Source organism: Lygodium microphyllum, chromosome 13, assembly GCF_053477565.2.
Source record: "Lygodium microphyllum isolate KBCC chromosome 13, Lygodium_microphyllum_v1.1.10, whole genome shotgun sequence".
Taxonomy (NCBI): Eukaryota; Viridiplantae; Streptophyta; class Polypodiopsida; order Schizaeales; family Lygodiaceae; genus Lygodium; species Lygodium microphyllum.
In genome coordinates this window covers 33,006,454-33,013,774 of record NC_141147.1, presented here as the reverse complement: position 1 = coordinate 33,013,774, position 7,321 = coordinate 33,006,454, and the positions used below count along the sequence as shown (strand labels likewise).

Here is a 7,321-nt window from a genome sequence, read left to right as displayed (position 1 = left end):
CCAAGTCAAAGCACAAGTCTCAATCGGCATAACTGGTTTCTGACCATACATCAACTCTGCAGGCATATATCCTGTAGTAACACTATGTGTCGTACGATCAGCCCATAAAGCAAATGGTAGAAGTCTCGGCCATTCTCCAATCCGTCCTCTGCATGCTTTGGCTAATGCTTTCACTATTGGCGGATGCCCTCTTTCACTCTTCCCATTTCCCTCTGGATTGTATGCTGTGGTTAGAGCCAATTTGATTCCTAGCTGAGAGAAAAACTCCCTAGCTTCATCTGCATCCAATTCACCACGATCCGCAGTGATCTTACCCACACAACCATACCTGCAGAAAATTTCCTCCAATAAGAACTTACACACTGCACTAGTGGTCTTCGTTCTCAAAGATCTACCCTCAACATGATTGGTAAGATCCTCTCTAGCCAAAACAATGTACCTCATCTGCCATAGACCCATAGGCATAGTAACCAAATCAACTACCCACTTATAATGAATGCATAGTGGATAGGTCGGATGAAGCTCATCTCTATGGCGCACTACTGAATACATCTGGCAGTCTCTGCAAGTCTCAACAAAGTGAGAAACATCTCTATACATGCCTTTCCACCAATATTTCTCCCTGATCTTCTCATAAGTAGCCCATACTCCTCTATGACCAGCCCAAGGACTTTCATGAAACTCCCTCATCACCTGTAACTGTGTCTCTCTATCGCAGACAACCCGCAAAGGTAATCCGCCTCTTTTCTTCGGATGCTTCCAAAGAAATCCGTCCTTGAGAAAATAACCATAGGCTTTTCTTCTGATCTTCTTGAACTCTTCATCTGTCCATTCATCTCTTTTGCTTAGTGTACTAAGGTACCTGCCAATCTGCAACCAATCTCCAACATAGAGCTCTTCTGTGAAAGCCACAATATCATAAACATGACAAACATGATCAACCATAGTGGCTGAAATTTCTGCATCATCCTCTTCTGCAAGTAGAGTCTCCTCATCATCATACCTGGCTCTAGACAACATATCTGCCACTGGATTATCCTTCCCTGCTATGTGTTTAAATTCCGGATTTAATGACTTGATGTATGCAATCCATCTCAACATGGCTATATCCGGAGTAGAGCAACTCGTGATCATACCAATCAATGGCAAGCAATCTGTCTCTACCACAACTGAAGCTCCAATAAAGTACTCCTTGTCACATTTGAGAGCCGTCACAATCCCCAATAACTCCCTCTTGATTTGCGGATATCTCCTCTGTCTCTCGTTTAGGACTTTCGCCCCAAACCGAATAGCATACCTGTTTCCATCTGCATCATCTTGACCCACAGCCCAACCTATGCCAATTGGACTAGTGTCAACTGTCAATACAATAGGCCTATCACAATTATAATCCGCTTTCCTGAGAGTAGGAGCATTCTGCAATAACTTCTTCAATTTCCGCATGGCTTTAGTGTGGCTCTCATCCCAATAAAATTTCTGCCCCTTTCGAAGCAACTGATACAAACAATCTGCAATGTGTGCAAAATGAGGTATCCAAATCATATAAAACACACAAGCACCAATGAATCTCCGTACCTCAGAAGTGGTAGAACAATACTCTGCAATCTTGCCTATAGCATTCACCTTATCAGGTGAGGGTTTCCTGCCATAATATCCACACATATGCCCAACAATGACAACCTCATTCACTCCAAAAACAGATTTTTGCCCTGAAAGTGTCAAGTTCACTTCTTCTAACCTGGCCAAAATCTTCTCACATGCTGAAATATGATCAGCCACAAAGTACCTGCATCCCTGCTCATTTAGGCTCTCATTCTTCTCTTCTTCTGCACACCCCTTAATGGGCACATCATCCAAGAAAGGCATAGTAAGCTGAGGTATGTAATCACGAAGGACCTTATGCATGGCATTCATCATATGTGCAACAGAATTAGTGGCACCTTGAGGCAAGGTACACATCCTGACAAGCCCAATAGGAGTTCTCATGGTGGTTATGTCCCTGCTTTCCAAAGCCAGCTGAAACTGATCATAACCTGAATACAAATCACCCAAAGAATAGATGGCACGTCCAGCAAATGCCTCTGCAAACTCATCCACAACTGGACCTATACCAACATTCCTGATGGTAACTCTGTTCACTGGCTGCATGTCCTGAATAAATCGAAGAGTACCATTCTTCTTTGGAACTGTAAACCACCTGTTTGAGTATGGTGCAGATGAAGGCTCAAGGATTCCCATCCTGATCTTCTCATTCAATAAATCAATCAGCTTTGGCAAGTGTGCTTTAGGCACTGGAATAGGTCGGAGATTCCATGGAATATGAGGAATAGTAAAAATAACCATAGGAGCAACAATATCAGGATTCACACATCCAATCTCATGTGGGACAAAAGCAAATCCCCTTCCATGACGCTCAAGCATCTCCTGAAACCATTGCTTCTCCATGGGTAACAAGAAATCACCATTTCCAATTTTCAATTCAGCAAGTGTCTCTGCTGAAAATTTATGACCAATATGCTCCGGATTTCTCAAAATTTGCTGTTTAGCAGCCCTTTCTATTTGCTGATCACTGTCAGGTGGAAGCGGTACAGCAACCGGCTTCACCTTCTTATCCACAGTTTTGTACTTCGTGTCAACCCTGGCTTCATTATGCTCTTCTGCATTACATAAACCTTGCTGTAAATCAGCAATTCTGCACTCCAATGGCTGAATATTCTCAGCCCTCTGCTCTATGGACTGCATAGGAACAGCCCCAAACTCTGAATGCTGAAATATTTCAGCAATAAACTCTGTTGGCTGAAAATTTTCAGCCCTCTGTCTCTCTGAAAGCTGATCATAACCAGCTGGAAACTCTGTTTGCTGAATTTCTTCAGCACTCAATACTCTTTGCTGAGTTACCTCAGCCTCTGACTCAATCTGTGACATAAAATCTGCAATTTCATGAAACATGTCCAGGGATTGCACTAATACATTACCATGACAATTCAGCATATCAGTTTTCAGCATATCTCCCATCTCTGCCATCGTATCTGCACAAATCACACTGTCATATATACCATCTATGTGCTCATCATCCTCCAAAATTCCTGCATTTTTCAAATTTTTCTCCTTCCTGCATATATACTGCCTGGCAGCTCTAGGCAACCTAGAAGTCTTCTGATAACTCATTGAACTGTTTGCTGAAATCCCAACATAACCGGAGGAGAAAACACTACTGCTGCCAGGAGGCGAGAACTCTAATCTCCTCTCCTCTGTACCACCGTCGTCTCGCGAAACGGCGGTACCTAATGAAAACCCAAATCCCTCACAGTGGGCAAGGGTGCATCTCTCAGAGTATCCCTGTTTCTAACATGGTTCACACATACAGTCATAAACTGAACTGCTCTCATACCATCTTTACTGCGAATCCGTGCATAAGCAGATCCATCATCCATGACCTTTGTCTCCATGCGCATCTCTGTAATGAATGGCTGACCAAGAATTATGGGATAAGAGCATGAATCCTGCACAAAGAAATGAAAATCCTCCTCTACATCACCAATAGAAACCCTGACACTAGGGCAAGCAGCATATAAATCACCTGCAGTGTTATTGGCGGCTCTCATACGCCACCCATGCTCTACATCCATAGGCCATCTGTTACTCTCATAAACTCCACGAACAATGAGGTTAATCTCTGAACCATGATCAACCAATGCAACATAAGGCACCTGTTTTTCTCCAACCTTTACCATCGTCTCTGTAGTTGCCCTAGCCCAATGGCTCCGCGAAAAGTGACTACGCGGTATCAAAACAGGCTCATCAATTTCAGCATAATGCATAGGCTGAACCCTCTTCTCTACCTGTGGCAAAACAGAAGCATTATCAACCATAACCTCATCATCATCCTCATCCAACTCTCCAATCAAAACTCCCTGTGTATCAGTGGTAGCCAATGCATGTCTTTTCCTCTTCAGGACCTCCTGAAACTGATCCTGAAACTCTCTTTTTGAGATGCCCAAAATCTCGGAAATAGTGAAAGTCACCTCACTGCCAAGTATCTTATCATTAAAGATTTTCTTCATGTCTGTAGATGTCTCAATATCGGACATCAATCTGAATCCTGGCTGCTTTCTCTCTCTAGGCTCTTGCCTCTTTTCCCTCTTTTGAGCATCCTCCATCTGTCGATCTGGCCCTGATCGTGAAGACGGTCCTGCAGTAGGTGGAATAACAAACTCACCCCCTCTAGTCTTCTTAGCTGCACTTGGATTTTCTTCATCCCTCTTACGCTTCTCCTCAACAAATACATCTGCACCATGAGATTTAGCCAAATAAGCATAAATAGAATACCTGTCAACAGGCGAGTCCCATCCTGTCTCTGATCTGATGCTAGAGCCTGCGCTAGTCAAAACAGTTTGCTGAATTTTTCCCTTGTTTGCAGTCTCCAAAGCATAAGTCCATAGTGCGGACTGAGTCTCCGATCCCTTCTCAATCTGTACTCCATATGCAGGAGCATCACCTCTAGCCGTCACATAAGAAGTACGCGCAGCCATGTCCTCCACTAACTTCTTCATTCCACCTTTACCAAAGTTGGTAGCAAGTGGAGCTCCTGTCTCAGTCAACCAAATCTTACCATCTTGCCCCCAATATACCAAATTCTGCCTCCTTGCATCCTGAAAAGAGTCACAATCCCTGCAATGCTGATGCTCCGTACTATCACACCAAATACATCTCCAATCTCTCCTAGGAGCACTAGGAGCACTCCTAGGTGCAGTAGGAACACTGGAAGAAATAGTAGGCACAGTCGAAGCAAATTGCTCCTTCAACTTACCCACCAACTCTGCTTTGACTGACTCAAGTGTCAAATCTGTGATACCTTTGATTATATCATCAATAGAGGTAGGCACCGATGGAACAGATGGGTTTGGAGCAGAAGGTGTAGGCATCGGTCATGGAATAGGAGGAATAGGTGGAGTAGAAACAGTGATGATGATGTAGGTGTCATGGAACCATTTTGTAGACGAGTCTTCCATATCCTCCTCTTGGTCAATGTCGAAACTGCATCCTGAGCATCCTGCCAATCAGTTTTAAGACCCATAGGCTTCGTACGATCTTCAAGAAGCTCACCCAATTCTTCTTGAAGAGCAGGATCTGCAGCTTGCAAGAAAAGTTCAACTTTTTCAACATCCAATGCTCTTTGTTCAATAGCATCAAGCTGACTATACCTTTCTTCGAATTCTCGAATCAACTCCGAAGCAGCAAGACCTTTGTTTGGCATGTAGACCCACTCTCGGAATGACCGTCGAGTAGCCATACCAAAGTCCTCAAGGAAGTATTCTTCTTTTAGTGCCTTCTTAAAATCTTGCCAATGTGTATTTTGAATATATAAATCAGTCACCTTTGTCCTCAAAGCAGGTGTGACAAGTCGAAGGAAGTACTTACTCATAAGTCCAGCAGGAACTCCAAAGAACCCCATCTTGATCTCATATGTCTTCAAATATGCTGAAACATTACGCCCGTCAAATAGCTTCTTTTCACTCTCAACTGCTTCAATAGCCTTAGTCGCGCTGTTTGCATTCTCCTGCTCCGAATAGAGTTGCCTTTGTTGAGACAACTGTTGTTGATGCAATTGTTGTTGCTGCTGCATATACATTTGTGTTTGCTGATTTTGGAGCTGCATATACATAGACATATTCTGCAAAATCTGTTTTAGATCCTCCGTTGAAGTACTTGACGCAGCAGTCATAGATGGAGCTGAAGTAGACGCAGTTGGAGTTGAAGAGGAAGCTGAAATAGAGGCTGAAGTGTCTCCCATCCTGAAATTTCTGCGACGCTTTCACGTCGGGTTCACCAAAGATGTCGAAGGGTTTGTGAAAGCAATGTCGCAACCACAGAGGACTTTGAATAATTTCAGGATAGAAGGTCAATTTAGCATATCAAAGTCAATTTGAAAGCTCTATTTCTGCATCATTTTTAGTCTCTAAATCTGTAAATAACCAGGGTACATTCATGCACAACATTAGTAACATGAGGAGCTTCTAATGCAAGTTTGTAAGTTTGCATCAATGTATTTCTGCCTTTCAAAACATCAATAGGCTAACTTCATCTTCAAAGGCAAACTGCATAATACGAAGAGAATTTTGTTGGGTAAACTCAACATGATCTTGAAAGTGATCAAATCCAAGCCCTTCAGGTGAGATGACAAAGGCTAAGCTTTCATCTCCTGCTACTCACAGTTCTATTCTAACTGAAGCTCAGCCCATGGGTATGGGCTGCTTCCAGCTTCAAACTCTCCTGTGCTAGAGTATATCACGCGCTTGCAGCAGGAGTGTCCTCTTGGCTATTGCCAAACCGATGGGTTCTCAAAACGAAACTCGACCCAAGCGCTTCAATTGTCAGAATTGTGGGAAGCCACCATTGATACATGTAAAGTAGGCGGGGCCTTGTCCAACGTGTGTATCTGAAACCATGAGCTTGCAACCCCTGTCCTTCGAAGAAACTTTATTTGCATAATCCACAGCATATCTACAAAGTGCCAGGGTCTTAATTATAGCAATTTCCCTTGACCGCAGATGTCCATACAATTTTTAGTCATCAAAAGCTCGCAGAAATCATCAATGATAACTGCTCTCGGTGGATTCTCATGCAGGTCGAATGCAGCAAAATATTTTTGAATATCCTCATGATCCTCAGCATACTTCATACGAACACGTTCAAATACTTCTGAATCGGCATCAACATCCTGGGATAAAACAGGAGGTTTCCTCTCCGAAACTTGCTGCATATGAAGACAACTTCTGAGGACTCTTGTCTAGCACAGTTGTAAGCAAACTGATACAGAAGGGAAGTTTTGCCACTGCGAGGAGGGCCTGAGAGCAAAGCACAAAGTTGCAAAGGTAAGTTAGCATCTGCAATATCAGCTCGAACTTGCTGATGGGAGAAGAAACTGTACAGCATCTCCCTGAATGCAGATATATGCGCATAAGGAAGAGCTATCCGATTTCCATTGTTTTTTTTTTTTCGCCGTTCAGAATCATGCCTCCCTCCCAAAACACAAAAAATTGTTGCCGCAAGAACTACGTCGTAGCGGACAATTGAGTGATGGTAAATTCAAACCATACTGCAGCATGCTGCTACTTCAGCATAACTCGGGCTCCAATGCCAGAAAAAAAACTTTTCACTAGTGGATTCGAGATTGAAAAGGCTCTCTACTCATAGATCCAAGAGTGCAAGCTGCTTTGCCAGTCAGTTACGCCCTCAGGAAACCAGAGAGCGATCTCTTTGTGCGCACTTTCGATGGCATTGCTTCCCAAGTTCGGCATGCTGAAAAGAACCGTGGTCC

At 43.4% G+C, this 7,321-nt stretch overlaps 1 pseudogene; it reads right to left on the bottom strand.

The window, feature by feature from the left end:
• Positions 1-6,222: 6,222 nt before the first annotated feature.
• LOC148026486 (uncharacterized) lies at positions 6,223-6,936 on the bottom strand (annotated as a pseudogene).
• Between the last annotated feature and the right edge of the window lie 385 nt (positions 6,937-7,321).